The following is a 19,537-nucleotide window of genomic DNA, read 5'->3' as shown; positions in this document are numbered from 1 at the left end:
TACTAAATAAACATCTGCACCAATGGTTAATAGCAATGCACATAATAAAAAAGAGATATACAAAAGACAATCTGCATTCTAAGCATTAGAACTCATGCACATCTTGTTTGTTTAGTTTTGTGGCCATGTTTTTTCCCCCGATGTTTTCAGGTTGGGCGAACAGCCAAGAAGAATGACTTGCGACCTTTAGTTTAGAATTTGTGGTGACTTTTGTGTTAACACCGCGGGGATATGCAAATGTTAGCTAGCAGAATAACAACACAAGTGACCTGAGGATGGTCTGTCGGCACTTTATCTTGTAATACTTTTAGAAGTTTTGGTAAATACGGATCATAAAACTTCAGATGTAGAAAGGAAAATCTTTGTTAAAGTTACAGCACATTTAAACTCAAGATCAAACATTTAAAGCGGACCTTTCAATAAATTAGACAGCCTGCTTTACTCACAGCCAACCACCCTTGAATGCTAATGGACCACTAAAACCATTGAAAAAAAAAGTTTAAGAAAGAAAAAAAATAAAAAAAAATCTTACCATGGCCCAGCCTCCAGGAAAGGCAGGTGACACCATTGTCTCCTGGGAAAGCTGGGTGATGGAAAAAGCCCATGTGGTAATGCCTACCATACTTCCCAAGATACAAGGCCAGTAGCACGAGCCGAAAGCAGGACTCTGAGAATGGGCAACACTAGAAGCCACACTACAAGAGAGAGAAAAACTGCCAGAATCAAGAACTTGTTTTCATGAAATCGCTTCAAAGTTCTGGAGTCCTGTTTGCTACAGAAATCGCGGACCAGCTATAACGGAAGTTAGGTGACTTTTAGTGCATCAATATAGCATACAGACTAGTGCATTTGCTACGTAGCATGTGCCTATATGTACAAATGGAAGTAAAACAGATACTGTTGTGGTTTATGTGGTCAATGTAAACGATTGGCGCACAGGAGCTCAAAAACTTGTTTGAAATACTAGAGTCCTGTTTGCTATAGAAATCATGGACCAGCTATAACGGACGTTAAGTGACTTTTAGTGCATCACTATAGCATACAGACTAGTGCAGTTGCTAGGAAAGGCGAGGTAGCGTGTGCAAATATATATATATGTGAAACAGATACTGTTGTGGTTTATGTGGGCAATGTAAACTATTGGCTGTGAAAGTACACAGGTGCTCTTTTCAAACACTGGACCCAATCTTGATTGTGGTTCTGTCAGTAAGGTTCAACGCTAGCCTGACTTTGACACATATTGACTTAGTACAGTTATGGTAGGACGCGGCCATCAAGAGTTTGTAGACAAAAATGCTTCCTTCATAGAAAGTGATGCAAAAGCCCAATTTGAAAGAGCCAAATCCATGTGGATTTGAGTTTGGGCAAGGACACAGGGGCCCCATGATACGCTATTGCCCGGGGGCCCCATGAGTTGTCAGTCCGCCCCTGCCTAGGAGAGTTATGGTACTATGCTGCCAACAAGAGTTTGAAGACAAAAATGCATCCTTCATAGAAAGTGATGCAAAAGCCCAATTTGAAAGGGCCAAGCCCATGCGGTAATGGCTACCAAACGTTCCAGGGAAAAAAGGCCAGAAGCACAAGCTGGAAGACACTCTGACAATGGACAACACAAAAGGCCAAACTAAAAGAGAGAGAAAAACTGCCAAAATCAAGAACTTCTTTGAAATGTCTAGAGTCCTGTTTGCTACAGAAATCGTGGACCAGCTATAACAGAAATTAAATGACTTTTAGTGCATCAATATATCATACAGACTAATGCATTTGCTAGGAAAGGCGAGGTAGCATGTGCAAATATATATATGTATGTAAAACAGATACTGTTGTGGTTTATGTGGGCAATGTAAACTATTGGCCGTGAACGTACACTGGAGCTTTTGCCAAACACTGGACCCAAGATCGATTGTAGTTCTGTCAGTAAGGTTCAACGCTAGCTTGACTTTGACATATTTGACCTATGACCAGGGGCGGACTGACCATTTGGAAACTCGGGCACTGCCCGAGGGCCCGGGGTCAGTAGGGGGCCCCATGAGATGCCCCTGGTACCTTTTTTCATTGGCTTTTTTGAGTTTGGGCAAGGACACAGGGGCCCCATGATACGCTATTGCCCGGGGGCCCCATGAGTTGTCAGTCCGCCCCTGCCTAGGAGAGTTATGGTACTATGCTGCCAACAAGAGTTTGAAGACAAAAATGCATTCCTCATAGAAAGTAATGCAGGATCCCAATTTGAAAGGGCTAAGCCCATGTGGTAATGGCTACCAGACTTTCCAAGGAAAAAATGCCAACAGCAAAAGCTGAAAGAAGGACTCTGACAATGGACAACACTACAATCCAAACTAAAAGAGAGAGAGAAAAACTGCCAAAACCAAGAACTTCTTTGAAATATCTAGAGTCCTGTTTGCTACAGAAATCGCAGACCAGCTATAACAGAAATTAAATGACTTTTAGTGCATCACTATAGCATACAGACTAGTGCTTTTGCTAGGAAAGGCGAGGTAGCATGTGCAAATATATATATGTATGTAAAACAGATACTGTTGTGGTTTATGTAAGCAATGTAAACTATTGGCCGTGAACGTACACAGGTGCTTTTGCCAAACGCTGGACCCAAGATCGATTGTAGTTCTGTCATTAAGGTTCAACGCTAGCTTGACTTTGACATATTTGACCTAGGACCAGGGGCGGACTGACCATTTGGAAACTCGGGCACTGCCCGAGGGCCCGGGGTCAGTAGGGGGCCCCATGAGATGCCCCTGGTACCTTTTTTCATTGGCTTTTTTGAGTTTGGGCAAGGACACAGGGGCCCCATGATACGCTATTGCCCGGGGGCCCCATGAGTTGTCAGTCCGCCCCTGCCTAGGACAGTTATGGTACTATGCTGCCAACAAGAGTTTGAAGACAAAAATGCATCCTTCATAGAAAGTGATGCAAAAGCCCAATTTGAAAGAGCCAAGCCCATGTGGTAATGGCTACCAAACTTTCCAGGGAAAAAGGCCAGCAGCACAAGCTGGAAGGAGGACTCTGACAATGGACAACACTAAAGGCCAAACTAAAAGAGAGAGAGAGAAAAACTGCAAAAACCAAGAACTTCTTTGAAATATCTAGAGTCCTGTTTGCTACAGAAATAATAGACCAGCTATAATGGAAATTAGGTGACTTTTAAAGCATCACTATAGCATACAGACTAGTGCATTTGCTAGGAAAGGCGAGGTAGCGTGTGCAAATATATATATATGTGAAACAGATACTGTTGTGGTTTATGTGGGCAATGTAAACTATTGGCTGTGAAAGTACACAGGAGCCCTTGTCAAACACTGGACCCAAGCTTGATTGTGGTTCTGTCAGTAAGGTTCAACACTTGCCTGACTTTGACACATATTGACTTAGTAAAGTTATGGTAGGATGCCGCCATCAAGAGTTTGTAGACAAAAATGCATCCTTCATAAAAAGTGATACAAAAGCCCAATTTGAAAGAGCCAAATCCATGTGGCAATGGCTACCAAACTTTCCAGGGAGAAAAGGCCAGCAGCACAAGCTGGAAGGAGGACTCTGACAATGGACAACACTAAAGTCCAAACTAAAAGAGAGAGAAAAACTGCCAAAACCAAGAACTTCTTTGAAATATCTACAGTCCTGTTTGCTACAGAAATCGCAGACCAGCTATAACAGAAATTAAATGACTTTTAGTGCATCACTATATCATACAGACTAATGCATTTGCTAGGAAAGGCGAGGTAGACTGTGCAAATATATATGTAAGTAACACAGATACTGTTGTGGTTTATGTGGGCAATGTAAACTATTGGCGGTGAAAGTACACAGGAGCTCTTGTCAAACACTGGGCCCAACCTTGATTGTGGTTCTGTAAGTAAGGTTCAACGCTAGCTTGACCTTGACACATATTGACCTAGGACAGTTATGGTACTATGCTGCCATCAAGAGTGTGAAGACAAAAATGCTTCCTTCATAGAAAGTGATGCAAAAGCCCAATTTGAAAGGGCCAAGCCCATGTGGTAATGACTACCTGACTTTCCAGGGAAAAAGGCCAGCAGCACAAGCTGGAAGGAGGACTCTGACAATGGACAACACTAAAGTCCAAACTAAAAGAGAGAGAAAACTGCCAAAACCAAGAACTTCTTTGCAATATCTACAGTCCTGTTTGCTACAGAAATCGCAGACCAGCTATAACAGAAATTAAATGACTTTTAGTGCATCACTATATCATACAGACTAGTGCATTTGCTAGGAAAGGTGAGGTAGCGTGTGCAAATATATATGTATGTGAAACAGATACTGTTGTGGTTTATGTGGGCAATGTAAACTATTGGCCCTGAAAGTACACGGGAGCTCTTGTCAAACACTGGACCCAAGCTTCTCTGTAGTTCTGTTCAACACTAGCATGACTCATATTTGACCTAGGACATTTATGGTAGGATGCCGCCATCAAGAGTTTGTAGACAAAAATGCATCCCTCATAGAAAGTGATGCAGGAGCCCAATTTGAAAGGGCCAAGCCCATATGATAATGGCTACCAGACTGTCCAAGGAAAAAGGCCGGCAGCAAAAGCTGAAAGGACGACACACAGCCAACCACCCCTGAATGCTAATAGCCTACAAAAGCAGTTGAAAAATAAAGTTTATAGATAGAAAATAAAACAAAAAAAAATTTACCACTGCCCAGCCTCCAGGAAAGTCAAGTGACATTATTGTCTCCTGGGAAAGATAGGCGCTGGAAAACGCCCATGTGGTAATGGCTACCAAACTTTCCAAGGAAAAGGCAGCAAAAACTAAAATGAGGACTCTAGAACACTAGAAGCCACACTACAAAGAGGGAGAAAAAGTGCCAAAACCAACAACCCGTTTTCCTGCAAACGCTTGAAAGGTCTGGAGTCCTGTTTGCTACAGAAAACGTGGACCAGCTATAAAGGTTAAGTGACTTTTAGTGCATCATTATAGCATACAGACTTAGTGCATGAGCAGACACACTAGTGCACTTCCTAGGAAAGGCTAGGTTGCATGTGCATATACTGTATGTATGTATGTATGTATGTATGCATGTATGTATGCACATCTGTAGCAATCTGTATGTCTCATATTGTATTTATGTAACTGTAAATAGTATCTAAATGCTACATTCTTGCTTAGTACAGCCAATTGAATATACTACGGGGTCCTTTCCTTGCAGGAATCGAAACAATCTCCCATTAAAACCATTCCTAGTGATCCTGCCATGAAGGTCCTTGTTCAGGCACTTCCTGTTAGGCTCAATGTACACTGCAGCTGATAAACTCACATTCAGGAGCAGGGGCGGACTGACAACTCATGGGGCCCCCGGGCAATAGGGGATCATGGGGCCCCTGTGTCCTTGCCCAAACTCAAAAAAGCCTATGAAAAAGGTATCAGGGGCATCTCATGGGGCCCCTACTGACCCTGGGCCCTCGGGCAGTGCCCGAGTTTCCAAATGGTCAGTCCGCCCCTGTTCAGGAGCTTTTCTGCGTTCTTTTAGCAGCCCCTGAACTCTCCCTAATGTTTCCTATGTGTCCATGTACACATCGTCGTTTACAGTCGTTTACAGGCAGTTGAGTTTACAGTCGTTTTTTTTTAACGCAACAAACTTTCGTTCAGGAGTAGATTTCATCAGCGTTTCAAACGCCAAACGCTTGTAAATGCGGAAAACCGTGTTTATAAGCGTTTGCAAAATTTTTTTAACTCTTCCATTTCCAGATGCTGTCCAGAGCCTTTTTTCATCATGAAGAATGCATGCAAGGCGTTTTCCCGGTACTCAGATGGACCCGGTACACCATACTTTGAGGTTTCGCATGAAAGAAAATATGTTAGACGCCGCTGCAATAATTTTTGCACAGAAATGAGCCGGAACACATCCAAACACCACAAAAAAAAAAAAAGACAGCTAATCTCAACAAATACTGCTCTCTCTGCTTCTGCTCTCTCTATTTCTCTCAAAATGTCTGAAATAGTTAATTTTATACTGTTTTTCAGTGCATTCTGGGCATTTTGGAAGGTCTCCTGAGGTTATCTTTAGAAGACACTTCTAAACGCAAACACTCATAAACGCCGTATGCAAACGCAGCTAAACAGACGTTGTGACAGGAGTCACTTTGGGTGGGGGGCCCATGGAACACAGCTCACTTAAAGAGCTGGGGAGACCCTTGTCTCAGCTTCCCATATCCCTCTTATGTGTAAGTCACCCTGTGCCTGTTAGGGGTACAGGATGATCTGTCCTAATATTGGGGTGGGGAGTTGTGGATTGTTTAATGCCATGTGGTTGCATCCCATTGTTCTATTGTGTGTCTTGCTGGGGAGCACACTATTATGGGATGTATGTGTTTATGTGTATTGGCTTGGTGGGGGGTGTCTCCAGCAGCCCTCCCTCCTGATGGGACTGTCTGTTGGTGTGCCTCTTGTTACTAAATGTAGATTGCCCCGCCCTGTGTCATTATGCGGGGGGGGTTGTTCCCTTGAATGTACGTATCTGTGTTAAAATAAAGTAGTCTATTTTCCTGGTTTACTTCAAGACTGGTGTCGTCTAGTCTTGTATGGTCGGCTTTGGTGTCAGTGGTTGGTGTTCGGACAGGGAAGCGGTATTATAACGGAAGTACCCAAGTACAGTCGGGGTCCGGTTCCGTTACAGACGTTTTTTAACGTACGTTTTACAGCAGTTTCCATCGTTCAGAAGTGTCCCGTGTACATGGAGACTTATAGGGTGACAACCAGGGGCGGATTGACCATTTGGAAACTCGGACACTGCCCGAGGGTCCGGGGTCAGTAGGGGGCCCCATGTACCTTTTTCATAGGCTTTTTTGTTTGGGCAAGGACACAGTGGCCCCATGATCCCCTATTGCCCGGGGGCCCCATGGGTTGTCAGTCCACCCCTGGTGACAACCCTTTATCTATGTCTTCCAACGGTGCTCCTGCATTGTCACCCGGGTTTCCAATGGAGATCGCAATGGCCGTTTTGATACCCAATACATAGGCCGTTATGTCACCATTAGGAAACCCGCACCAGGCAATGTCAATCCTTAGATACGCCGTGCACAAACAGAAGTAAACGTCTTCAAGTGAAGATTTACACCTAATACCGTTTATGGGATTTACGATTTTCAAAGCCTCTCCTACGCTACTGTAAAAATTGCTCCCTGCATTAACACAATATTTCTTGGACCGCGGAACGCAGCAGGAAAGACGCAGCTGTGTGCCGACGCTCAATAGACATCATTCGGCTCGCTTATTTTATTACAATTGGCAGCATCTCACCTTTGTGTGGGGTGTCAATCATCTTCGGGAGTGATGACATAAAAATCTTTCAATCTCGTGATAAGAAAATAACTGCTATTAAATCGTGTAGATTCAGCCCGCCGGTGAAGGAGGGCTGAAGTGAAGGATTTCTCTGGCAAACAGTTGGGCAATGTTAACTAATTATACAAAAGGCGTAAAAAGAAGTACATATATTATACACCTATTCTGTGTTCTCCATTGTATGTTCTCCATGTAATGTCATTCTATGTATTCCCCCACCCCCCCATAGTTCATCCCACCCAGCATTCTGTTATGTTTTCATTGTATTCTCTTCTAATTTCTTGGGGGTTGGTGTCACCTCTTGCCTGCCCCCAGTTTTTAGTTGTTCGACTTTTGTTTTTCCTCATCTGTTTTGGTATTAGCCAATGGTGTAGGTACAGGTAAGTGAGTAACGTTGATTATCTGGTTACAGAAAGTGGAAGGGATATATTAGGCAGCAAGTGAACATGTTGTTCCTTAAAGCGGAGCTCCACCCAAAAGGGGAAGTTTCCGCTTTAAGCCTTTGTCCCCCACTCCCCATTAAGATTTGGTACCTTTGGGGAGCTGGGGGGGAAAGAGGGTACCCAAATTTGATGGGTACCCGCTCCCACTTTCGCTGCGATCGCCTAGTTGACCTCCCTCCCCGTAGTCTTCTGGAACACGTCACAGGTCCCAGAAGACTACAGGACACTGATAAAGCAGTGGGCTTCAAGCTGTCACAGCCGGGTGCCCACACTGAAGATGCTGGCGCCAGGGAGAGAGAAGACGGCCGGTAAAACCAGTGGTGGTTAAGACACCGCTGGACCGAGGGACAGATAAGTGGTTGTATTTTGAGAGTCAGCAGCTACAGTTTTTGTAGCTGCTGACTTTTATTTATTTTTTTTCTGCTTTAAGTTGATGTATTGAAAGAAAAATATGTTCATCGCAGTTTGTTGTGTATGGGGCTGTGTAGCCGCAGAGCGGTCAGGGTGTCCATGCTGACCCGTGTCTACAGCCAAAAGCACCTACAATGAGCATCAGAACTGGACCACAGAGCGATGGAAGAAGGTGGCCTGGTCTGATGAATCACGTTTTCTTTTCCATCATGGCCGGGTGCGTGTGCGTCAGTTATCTGGGGAAGAGATGGTGCCAGGACGCAGTATGGGAAGAGGACGAGCCAGCGGAGGCAGTGTGATGCTTTGGGCAATGTTCTGCTGGGAAACCTTGGGTCCTGCCATTCACGTGGATGTTACTTTGACACGTATCACCTACCTAAACATTGTTGGTAACCAAGTCCACCCCTTCATGGGATCAGTATTCCCCGATGGCAGTGTCCTCTTTCAGCAGAATAATGCTCCCTGCCACACTGCAAAAAAGGGTCAAGAATGGTTTGGGGAACAGAAGAACAAGATGGAGATGTTGATTTGGCCTAAAATTCTCCAGATCTCAATCCAATGGAGCATCTGTGGGAAGTCCTGGAGAAACAAGTCCAATCCATGGAGGCTCCACCTCGGAACTTACAGGACTTAAAGGATCTGCTGCTGACTATTGATGGGCCAAATACCACCCTGTTAGGTTTGCGGTCGAACACTTGAACCTACAGAATGTTCAACAGTGAACTTCGAATATAAACAATTTACTGAAAATACCGCATCAGTTATATTATGAAGTCATGCGGTATTTTAGTTCATTCATGTTTCAAGAATTGTAAAAAGAATTGTAGAAAGAATTGTTGGCATTGCTCGACAATTTAAAAAAAAAAAAAGTGTGGGGTCCCCTCCCCCTATCCATACCAAGCCCTTCGTGTCTGGTATGGGTGTTGAGGGGACCCCCCATGGCAAAATTTTAAAAAAATGGCGTGGGGCCCCCCAAAATCCTTACCAGACCCTTATCCAAGCAAGCAGCCTGGCACGTCAGAAAAGGGTGGGACGAGCGAGTGCCCCCCCCTGAACCATACCAGGCCACTACATGCGGGGGGGGGGTGCTTTGGGGCAGGGGGCTCGCCCTCCCCAAAAGCACCTTGCCCCCAAGTTGATGGGGACAAGAGCTGCTTCCCCACAACCCTGGGCTGTGGTCATGGGGGTCTGCGGGCAGGGGGCTTATGGGAATCTGGAAGCCCCCTTTAACAAGGCCCCCCCATGTGAATGAGTATGTGGTACATGGTATCACTACCTATTCACAAAAAAAAAAAAGTGTAGTGTAAAGAAGACAGGAGACAGTCTTTGACAAGTCCTTTATTAAAAATACAAAGAATGTCCCCTGAAGTAGATCCAACTTCAATCACGATGCCCGCCGCCGCTGCAACCCGAAAAAAGAAAAAAGAAACCCACTCCGCTCGCAATGCTGGCTTCCGGGTGTCTGACAACTGTTCTCTGATGATAGTTCTTAAATACTGCCATGACGTCACAAGGGGGCGGGGTTCACCTGTGCTCAGGTGCATTGCTTTGACCAATCACAATGCACTGTCAGCATGTAGTGCATTGTGGGGCGTGGCGTGTTCACAGTTCGCTGAACGCCCATGCCGTTCGTGTGTTCAGCGAACACACAAGCGGTCAACGTTCAGCCCAATACTACCACTGATGGCTTGGTGCCAGATACCACAGCGTACCTTCAGAGCAGGGGCAGACTGACCATTTGTAAACTCAGGCACTGCCCGAGGGCCCGGGGTCAGTAGGGGGCCCCATGAGATGCCCCTGATACCTTTTTCATAGGCTTTTTTGAGTTTGGGCAAGGACACTGTGGCCCCATGATCCCCTATTGCCCAGGGGCCCCATGAGTTGTCAGTCCGTCCCTGCTTCAGAGGTCTAGTGGAGTCCATGTCTTGATGGATCAGGGCTGTTGTGATGGCAAAGGGGGGACCTACTCAGTATTAGGTGGGTGGTCATAATGTTATAGCAGATTGGATATATTTATATATATTGTTGTTGTTTTAAATGACTATAGTTTAGGTATTAACTATTAGTGTAGACGTAAACAATATTTGTTATGTATTTCTTTATATATTTTTTCTCCCATTTTTATTGTTTTTTTCCCCTTTTCTTTAATTTCTTTTCCACTTTTCTCTCTACTTTGTCTCCTTTTGTCTTTTTTATGCTTTTTTTCTTCTTTTTAATTCTTTATTTTATTGAGCACAAAAAAAACAAAACAAAAACAATTGCCCAGTGAAAGAAATTGGTGGTTACATTTTGCCGGCAATACCAAACACAATACATGTTGAAGCAACTACTGTAGACATGCAAATAGTGCGTTGCATTTAGCCAGGGAGTATAGGCAGGAATTAAGGGCAAGCATGGGTTCTCCTCAGATCTTGTTATTCATTTTGTGTAAAGAGGGTTCACAAGTTTGTAGCACATCTATGTAGGATAGCGTGCACAAAGGGTAGGAGAGGAGAGCGGGAAGGTAAGTGAAGGAGTGGGAGGAGGTGGGGCAGGTGAGATGGGATAGGAGGGAAATAAAGGGGGGGGCTGGGTGAACAGAAGGAAAGTGGGGAACTTGGAAGAAAAACGGGGAATGGTTGGGTCCCATCGCCACCCCACACACCTGCTCCTCACTTGTAGAAGAGGCTAGGATACGATGCTCCTTTAATTTTTGCTGGTAGCACTGTCTATTGCTTGTTTTCCCTATTTTATAATGTTCTGCTTATTATTAATGTTATCAATATTTTTTCAATTGACCAAGCTAGTTGTTAGGAGACGTTACCTAAAAATGGCTTTGTCCTGTCCCTTGTCCTGACTGGGACTTCAATGATCCTCAAACAGTGTTCCAGCAAGAGGTCCCTAGGCAGGGAGACTGCTCCTGCAGGACTGGACACAGGACCAACTCAACTCCTGCTCCAGGCCTCAGACTATTTATGGGCTCTCCAGCCACCTACTGGAGACACCTCCCCAGGGATTGGCTGGGCTTCTATAAATATTCAGACTGCTCTTCCTTCCACTGTGATTCCAGAACCCTCTAGAATGCAGGGGGAAATAATCAGAGAAGCAGCCTTTGAGGCGCTGAGCAGGCACTATTGCTTGTTTTCCTTAATTTCTAATGTTCTTAATATTCATTTTACCAATATTTTTTTTCAATTGACCAAGCTAGTTGTAAGGAGACATCACCTTGAAATGGCTCTGTCCTGTCCCTTGTCCCTTTGCCCTGGTTGGGACCTCAAAGATCCTCAAACAGCATTCCAGCAAACTGCCCTTAGGGGTGGAGGCCCCTAGGCAGGGAAACTTCTCCCGCAGGACTGGACACAGGACCAACTCAACTCCTGCTCCAGGCCTCAGACTATTTATGGGCTCTCCAGCCACCTACTGGAGACACCGCCCCAGGGATTGGCTGGGCTTCCATAAATATTCAGACTGCTCTGCCTTCCACTGCAATTCCAGAACCCTCTAGAATGCAGGGGAAAATAATCAGAGAAGCAGGCTGAGCAAGCACTATTGCTTGCTGTCCCTAATTTCCAATGTTCTGCTTAATATTAATTTTACCAATATTTTTTTTAATTGACCAAGATAGTTGTAAGGAGACGTCACCTTGAAACGGCTTTGTCCTGCCCCTTGTCTCTTTGCCCTGGTTGGGACCTCAAACAACCTCAAACAGCATTCAAGCAAACTGCCCTTAGGAGCAGAGGCCCCTAGGTAAGAGGAATCCTCCTGCAGGACTGAACACAGTCCCTTGTCCTGACTGGGACCTCAATGATCCTCAAACATTGTTCCAGCAAGAGGTCCCTAGGCAGGGAGACTCCTCCCACAGGACTGGACACATGACCAGGGGCGGACTGACAACTCATGGGGCCCCCGGGCAATAGGGGATCATGGAGCCACTGTGTCCTTGCCCAAACTCAAAAAGGCCTATGAAAAAGGTACCAGGGGCATCTCATGGGGCCCCCTACTGATCCCGGGCCCTCAGGCAGTGCCCGAATTTCCAAATGGTCAGTCCGCCCCTGCACATGACCAACTCAACTCCTGCTCCAGGCCTGAGACTATTTATGGGCTCTCCAACAACCTACTGGAGACACCTCCCTAGGGATTGGCTGGGCTTCCGTAAATATTCAGACTGGTCTTCCTTCCACTGTGATTCTAGAATGCAGGGGGAAATAATCAGAGAAGCAGCCTGTGAGACACTAAGCAGGCTAAAGCCAATTACAACTGTCCCTCTGGCTGCAGAGGAGCTAACTAAACATAAACCTTTACTAGGAGGGTGCTTTAAATACATCCCTACACCACAGTATGGCCCAACAGGGTGCGTTATTTTACAGATCTTCTGCCAAGTAAAAACGCCATTTGGGGGTAGAACGCCGCTATTTGGCAGGAGTGGCTCTTTACCTCTTACAATGTCTGATGCAGCCTGAGAAACAATGGCTCAGTCTTTTCCGCCATGGCAGACATGGGAACATTTGTTAAACGCTGAGACATTTTAACGATGGGAAGGTCACATTCAGCCACTCTGACACCAGAATTACTGGGACAATAAACTGCCCTAAAGTGGTGCTAAATCTAATTGAGAGCTCTATTGATGGCTATACATACACAAAGAGGGAAAATCTAAGATAATGAATTGCATTACAGGGACGTCCTGCAGAAAAGAGCGCCGCAGATAAATCAGAGCGGCCCCCACAGCTGACATTTTCAAGTGTCATGGATCAAAAATACTCCGAGCTTGGAGAGGTGAGGCATGACATAATATAGAGTGTTCTGGGCAATGTCAGAAGGGGACCTTAACCACCAACAATGTGAAAAGATGCGTTTTCTACGGTTCCCAGTAGCGTTAGGAAATTAAAATCTATTCATTTTTATGTAAGCCGTGTACCGGGGGGGGGGGGGGGGGGGCTCCCCAGGATACAGTGAAGTCACGAACGAGGAAACAACCCCAACACCAGCTTTTGTCACAACAGAATTTTACTTAGATGTGGCAAATACAGTTGCAAGAAAAAGTATGTGAACCCCTTGGGATTACGTGGAGTTTTGCATGAATTGGGCATAAAATGTTCTCTGAATGTCATCTAAGTCACAACAATAGAAGAACACAGTCTGCTGAACATAATGCTACACAAACATTAGATGTTGCCATGGTTTAATTGCACATAACATGTAAACATTCACAGTGCAGGGAGGAAAAAGTATGTGAGGCCCTAGCTTAATGACTTCTCCCAGAGCTAATTGGAGCCAGGAGTGAGCCAACCTTGACTCCAATCAGTGTGATGATATTGGGTGTGTTGCTGACAGCTGTCCTGCCCTTAAAAAACACTCACCTGTTTTGGGTTTACTGGTTTCAAGAAGCACTCTCTGATGTGAACCATGCCTCGCAGAAAAGAGCTTTCAGAAGACCTACGATCAAGAATTGTTGACTTGCATGAAGCTGGAAGGGGTTACAAAAGTATCTCCAAAAGCCTTGATGTTCATGTGTCCACGGTAAGACAGACTGTCTACAAATGGAGAAAGTTTAGCACTGTTTCTACTCTCCCTAGGCGTGGTCGTCCTGTAAAAATGACTGCAAGAGCACAGCGCAGAATGCTGCATGAGGTAAAGAAGAATCCCAGAGTGTCAGCTAAAGACCTACAGAAATCTCTGGCACATGCTAACATTTTTGTTGACACATCTACAATAAGGAAAACATTAAACAAGAATGGAGTACATGGGAGGACACCACGGAGGAAGCCATTGCTGTCCAAAAAGAATATTGCAGCACGTTTGGAGTTTGCAAAAGAGCACCTGGATGTTCCACAGCACTACTGGCAGAATATACTGTGGACAGATGAAACCAAGATTGAGTTGTTTGGGAAGAACACACAACACTATGTGTGGAGAAAAAAAGGCACAGCACAACAACATCAAAATCTCATCCCCACTGTAAAACATGGCGGAGGGAGCATCATGGTTTGGGGCTGCTTTGCTGCCTCAGGGCCTGGACGGATTGTTGTCATTGATGGGAAAATGAATTCCAGAGTTTATAAAGACATTTTGCAGGAAAACGTACGACCATCTGTCCGCCAACTGAAGCTCCGCAGAGGATGGGTGATGCAACAGGACAATGACCCAAAGCAGACAAGTAATTCAACAAAACAATGGCTGCAACAGCACAGAATACGCCTTATGGAGTGGCCCAGTCAGAGTCCTGACCTCAACCCGATTGAAATGCTGTGGCATGACCTTAAGAGAGCGATTCACACCAGACATCCCAAGAATATTGCTACACTGAAACAATGTTGTGAAGAGGAGTGGTCCAAAATGACTCCAGATCGTTGTGCAGGTCTGATCTGCAACTACAGGAAACGTTTGGTTGAGGTTATTGCTGCCAAAGGAGGGTCAACCAGTTATTAAGTCCAAAGGTTCACATACTTTTTCCTCCCTGCACTGTGAATGTTTACATGTTATGTGCAATTAAACCATGGCAACATCTAATGTTTGTGTAGTATTATGTTCAGCAGACTGTGTTCTTCTATTGTTGTGACTTAGATGACGTTCAGAGCACATTTTATGCCCAATTCATGCAAAACTCCACGTAATCCCAAGGGGTTCACATACTTTTTCTTGCAACTGTAAACACAACCACAAATGCTGGGAACATACAATAAATTTACATACACCCAGCCCAAAGGCTGAGACCCTTGTGCTGCACAGCACGGCGCCCCCTGATGGATGAAGGTAGAAGTTGTAGTAATTTACCTACTGGGGGGCACAACTAAGCTGCACCACCTTACCCATTATTACCCTAAAAGAGCAGCAATCAGTGTATGGGTGTACGGTATGGGCTAGCCTGCGGTGCAGCACAACAGCTTACAATCTTACACAAATCTACAGTATTCCCCCTCCCATAACTGGTCCTATAGCACATGCCTGAGTATTCCTTCAGAGTAACACGCCAGTCTGGCTTGAGTTTGTAGGATGTTATCAGCTCTCCAATGTGAAATGTCACTTTAAGTTATGGAGTCCTTCCAATGATCAGTAACAACACTTGTAGCCTGACACAGAGACCCTAACTAACTAACTATAGGCCTGGACTGAGTCTCAAGGTGCCAACACTGAAATGAGGAGCGTGCATGATCTTACCGACCCGGGTCTGCTTTGCATCCGCTGGTGACTCTGAACAGAACAAATGTCTCTCCAACAAGCATGCGGTATCGCAGTGTATGTTGCTTTGTTCCTCTGCTCTGAACAGCATTCCTGGCAGCAATCCTCCTTTCTCTGAACAGGATCAGGGTCTTGGACACAATCAGCTTCACTTAGCTGCAGCTCTGGTTACTGAGGGATGTTCTCACACCTGGATGCCATCAGATTCTCTGCTCACACGGCTCCTGCATTCACCATCCTCCAAACCATGGCTGCTGTCTCTCTCCTTCCTGTTCTCTAAACTCTGTGTGAAAAACCCCACCTCTTCATGAATATAGAAATATCTATGCAGTCTGAGGCTGTGTTAGGAAAACAGTGGCATCTTGTGGCTAAACCGCAGAATGTCACTCCAGAACATTTAATTTATTCCACACAATAATTTCCTGCACACAAACAGTGTTCAAACAATGAGAGCTGTTTCCTCATCTCACATTTACATGGCCAGTTCACGTTACCAGTGGAGAAATAAAAGTCTGAAAGACAGTATTGGCACATAAAAAAATAGTTATAAGTAGAGATAAGCTAAATTGAGAGTTTTCCTCAAAATTTAGACTAGCATTGGTGAAATTGTGTGAACGAGGAAGGCAAAATGAAGTAGGTTTTGGTAATGTTTAAGAATGTAATGACCTTTTATACCAACGTTATGGTCCTGGATCCTGAAACACTTAACCTCACCTACAGTCCATATTTTGTTTGCCCACTTTTTGGTGGGCTCACCCAAATCACACGCACTTTACAGGTATGTCCCATTCAGAATGGGCATGCCCTTAGCACTCACCCTTTAAACGTTGGTCTCAAGCACACCTGAATGGGCATGCCCTTAGCACTCACCTTTTGAAGGTTGGTCCCAACCAGACTCGAATGGGCATGTCCTTAGCATTCACCCTTTGAGTGTTGGTCCCAACCAGACATGAATGGGCGTGCCCTTAGCACTCACCCTTTGAGTGTTGGTCCCAACAAGACATGAATGGGCGTGCCCTTAGCACTCATCTTTTGAGGGTTGGTCCCAACCAGATTCGAATGGGCATGTCCTTAACCTTCACCCTTTGAGGGAAGGTCCCAACTAGACCCGAATGGGAATGCCCTTAGCATTCACCCTTTGAGGGAAGGTCCCAACCATATCTGAATGGGCATGCCCTAGCACTCACCCTTTGAGGGTTGGTCTCAACCAGACCCAAATGGACATGCCCTTAACCTTCACCCTTTGAGAGTTGGTCCCAATCAGACCCGAATGGGATGCCCTTAGCATTCACCCTTTGAGGGTAAGTCCCAACCAGACATGAATGGGCGTGCCCTAGCACTCACCCTTTGAGGGATGGTCCCAACCAGATCTGAATGGGCATGCCCCTAGCACTCACCCTTTGAGGGTTGGTCCCAACCAGACATGAATGGGCATGGCCTTAACCTTCACCGTTTGAGGGTTGGTCCCAACTAGACCTGAATGGGCATGCCCTTAGCACTCACCCTTTGAGGGTTGGTCCCAACCAGACTCAAATGGGCATGATCTTAACTTTCACCCTTTGAGGGTTGGTCCCAACTAGACCCGAATGGGCATGCCCTTAGCATTCACCGTTTGAGTGTTGGTCCCAACCAGATATGAATGGGCGTACCCTTAGCACTTACCCTTTGAGGGAAAATCCCAACCAGATCTGAATGGGCATGCCCCTAGCACTCACCCTTTAAGAGTTGGTTCAACCAGATCCGAATGGGCATGCCCTTAACACTCACCCTTTAAGAGTTGGTCTCAACCAGATCCGAATGGGCACGCCCATAGCACTCACCCTTTGAAGTTTGGTCCCAACAAGACCAGAATGGGCATGTCCTTAGCACTGACCCTTTTGAGGGTTGGTCCAAACCAGACTCCACCTCTAAATATGCAGGGATCACCCACTCATGGCTTGTTTTCTGCACGTAAAGTAGAACTAACAGTAAAATACTTACCTCAGTTGCAATGGTTCAATGTGCGCAAAGTTCCTCGCTGGTGCTGGCATCTTCTCCATGGCTTTTTCTGGGTGCTGGACCGTGGTTGCCTTGATTTACTGGTAGATATGTGCACGCTGTAAATTTTCATTGAATAATTTTTTTTTATCATATGTTAAACCAATTCGTTTTCAGAATTTGTTTCATATATTCGTTGGTCCAGGGTGGACTCAAAAATGTTGCAGAAAAATTTTACATTTTTTCTCTTTTTTTAAGATTTTTTTTTTATATTACACTATGACCAAAGTGGTATAATGTTACCATAGTAACATTGTACTAATTTGGGGAAGTGATCAGTATTTTTTTTTACACAATTTGATTGCTTATAGCAAAGAATTTATTTGCTGTAAGCAAGCATTTAACTGAATGAAATCGATTTATTCTGTTTTTTTTGTTGTGATTAGCTGTGATTGGCCAAGGCTAATCACATGACACAGATGGAACTGTGATTGGCCCAGCCTGTGCATGTGATCACTGTGACCATTCACAGCTAGACACACTTGTATACAATGGATGGTATGAAAGGAAGCCATCCATTGTTTACCACTGTCATGTCACAGCAGGTCACATGATACTGGCAACGGGGCCGGTATACAGATCTGTCTTTGGCTGTGTCCGAAGTACACAGCCGATGACAGATCTAACCACAGCGCGGCCCAGCAGGCACACACAAGGTGCGATCCGGGAACTACATCATATGACACCCATCCGGATTGACGAGAGCCTATAGGAAAATGACAGCCGGGCGGGAAGTGGTTAAAGCGCAACTCCACCCAAAAGGGGCCGTTCCACTGGGTTGGTATCCTTCCACCCTCCACTGCTACATTTGGTAATTTTTGGGGAGAACCTGGTCTTGACCTGCTCCCACTTCCAGCCGTGGCAATCTCCAACCTGTCCTCCTTCCCCCCCGCAGATTTCTGGGACACATCACAGGTCCCAGAAGACTGCAGGACCAAGTCAAAACGCAGTGCCATTCGCACATTCGCGCAGTAGGAAACTGTGAAGCTGGAAGACTTCTCTGCCGGTTTCCCTTAGTTAACCCCCCCTGGCGGTATTCCCGAGTGTAGCTCGGGGTAAAGTTTCAGCACCACAAGCGGTAACCCCCCCGAGCTACACTCGGGAATACACTGCAGCGTTGCTCCGGGATCTCTTCTGCACTTACCTTGTCCTGCGCTCCCGCGATGTCCCCCCTGCAGTGTCCCCGGCAATGTCCTCCGGCTGATGCCGGCATCTGTCTTCCGGGTTCCGTCCCCTGCGACGTCGGGACGTACGGGGGATGGAACTGGCAGGAAATTTGAAAATGACAAAAAGTGACATTCACTAAATACACTAAAATCACATAGTATAACATTCCTGTATCAAACCATTTCACATACATTGTGTCCCGAGTGCTTTGTCCGGCGCCCTGCCTGCATTTTTACTGTTCTTTCTGCCTGGAAACTGAGAAACGTCCATGGCGTCCAAAAAGCGTTCCTTTAGGTCAGACGCGGTTTTAGACCGGCTAGAGAACAGCGATAGTAAATCAGAACCACTTGCAGAATTGAGTGATAATGATTGGTGGGGGAAATTCCTCATCAGACACTGAAAACGATTCTGCGACTGAGCTCAGCGATGTGCGAACTTGGCGCTCTATTTCACATTTCAGTGTTTTTGGTTTGATTATATTATTGAATTACATTTATTATTATTAGATTATTATTTTTTATGATTATTTATTAAATTATAATTTATGATTTCATGTTTCATTTTATCCTCCCCGGGATGTTTACTAGACTCTTGTTTGTACAGATTTCAGTGAGTTATTCCTAAAAATTACAGCCTACAATAAAAAAACAACATATTTCCATGCAAAAAAATGTACCGCTTTGAGCACAGAAATATGGACATAATCAGACCCCTAGGGAGGCTACGATGCTGGTGTCTGCACCCGAAGGAAATCAGCTCCCGTGCGGACATCACAGGACACCTGGACAGGTAAGTGTCCTTATATTAAAAGTTAGTAGCTACAGTATTTCTCGCTGCTGACATTTATTTATTTATTATTTACTTTTTTTAGACTTATTTTTAGACTTTTCTTTAGATCCATTTTAAGTTGTTAGGTACAATACATTAATACAGGATTTTCTTTACAGAATCTTTAATGTACAGTTTTCATTTCTTCGAGTTGATTCATTTTTCTATCTTTTGAAA

At 45.1% G+C, this 19,537-nt stretch overlaps 1 protein-coding gene across 1 annotated transcript in view; it reads left to right on the top strand.

Annotated features, from left to right (window-relative positions):
- Positions 1 to 19,537, top strand: part of GLP1R (glucagon like peptide 1 receptor) — a 469,752-nt gene that overhangs the window by 148,979 nt on the left and 301,236 nt on the right. The window lies entirely within an intron of this gene.

This window comes from Staurois parvus, unplaced genomic scaffold, assembly GCF_062004578.1.
Source record: "Staurois parvus isolate SC_StPar_1 unplaced genomic scaffold, SC_StPar_1.0 ptg000595l, whole genome shotgun sequence".
NCBI classification, from domain to species: Eukaryota; Metazoa; Chordata; class Amphibia; order Anura; family Ranidae; genus Staurois; species Staurois parvus.
The sequence above is the reverse complement of the archived record's forward strand: the minus strand, read 5'-3'. Positions and strand labels throughout refer to the sequence as shown.